This window comes from Crinia signifera, chromosome 4 (assembly GCF_055691185.1).
Source record: "Crinia signifera chromosome 4, ASM5569118v1, whole genome shotgun sequence".
NCBI classification, from domain to species: domain Eukaryota; kingdom Metazoa; phylum Chordata; class Amphibia; order Anura; family Myobatrachidae; genus Crinia; species Crinia signifera.
In genome coordinates this window covers 129,471,967-129,473,180 of record NC_139220.1, presented here as the reverse complement: position 1 = coordinate 129,473,180, position 1,214 = coordinate 129,471,967, and positions in this window count along the sequence as shown.

The following is a 1,214-nucleotide window of genomic DNA, read 5'->3' as shown; positions in this document are numbered from 1 at the left end:
GGGCGCCGTGCTAGTACACAAGTACCGCTGGATGTTTCAGAAGACTTATGTTTTATAGCATGTCATATAGCACTTTTGTATCAGATCTTATTCCTTCCCCCTTATTGTCCCTCCTATTGGTTCCCTTTTATATATACCAACTTGTTTTACCTTACGAGAACTCTATAAAATATTTTTTTTTTCAGTAATAGGTTTTTATTAACACAAAAATAGTGATAGGTATCACATGATTGACAAAAAATATATATTTTTAAAAAACAAAGCTTCATAGCAAACCCCTCGTATCCGAAACTTCCGTAATTTTTTAGCAGAACATCTTGGCTTTCAGATTGCTTGATTTACACAAACTTTGTGTAATGAACAAAATGTTTAAATTATCTTCAGGCTGTGTATAAAGGTGTATAAGGTGCACATGAAACAAACGCATTCCGTGTTTAGACTTGGGTCCCATCCGGAAGATCTCATTATGGAATGTGAATACAGGTTGAGTATCCAGTATCCAAAATGCTCCAAAATGCTCGGGACCAGGAGAATTTTGGATAACGGATTCCGTATTTCGGAATATTTTAATATTTCAATGATGTATTTTGAAGTATCTTGCATTTATGCTGTATAAACACATAATATACACACAAATATATTTTATTACCACATAAAATACACACAAACATATTTTAATTGTTCAAAAAACAAGGTTTCAAAACGTGAAACAAAATGTGTGTACTATCTCAGTACTGATTTTGAATGCCAAGCAATCATTGTCTTGCACATATATAGTGCCAGTTACATATCATGTCCCCAGTGATGCTGTTACATATGTCCCCAGTGAGTTTTTAGCAAAAAAAAATTTTTTTTTCACTTTCTGGAATGTCCGTATTTCGGAATAATTCGGATAACGGATATTCGGATACGGGATACTCGACCTGTATTATAAAACATGGAAAAATCTGATTTGTAAAATACTTCTGGTCCCAATCATTTTGTATATGGGAGACTCTGTACTTGGCAACCTTAATTTGTTGTAGGAAATAAAAATGATTGCTAGTAACAGTTTCAAATCCTATTTCTGTAAATGTCAAATAAGAAATTACATATTATAATGCTGTTTGTTAGCATGTATTTGTTGTAAACCTTGACAAAACACACCTAAAATATAGTACACATACTTTTACTGATTGTGGAGTCGATCAAATAAAACCCACTTGCAACATTGA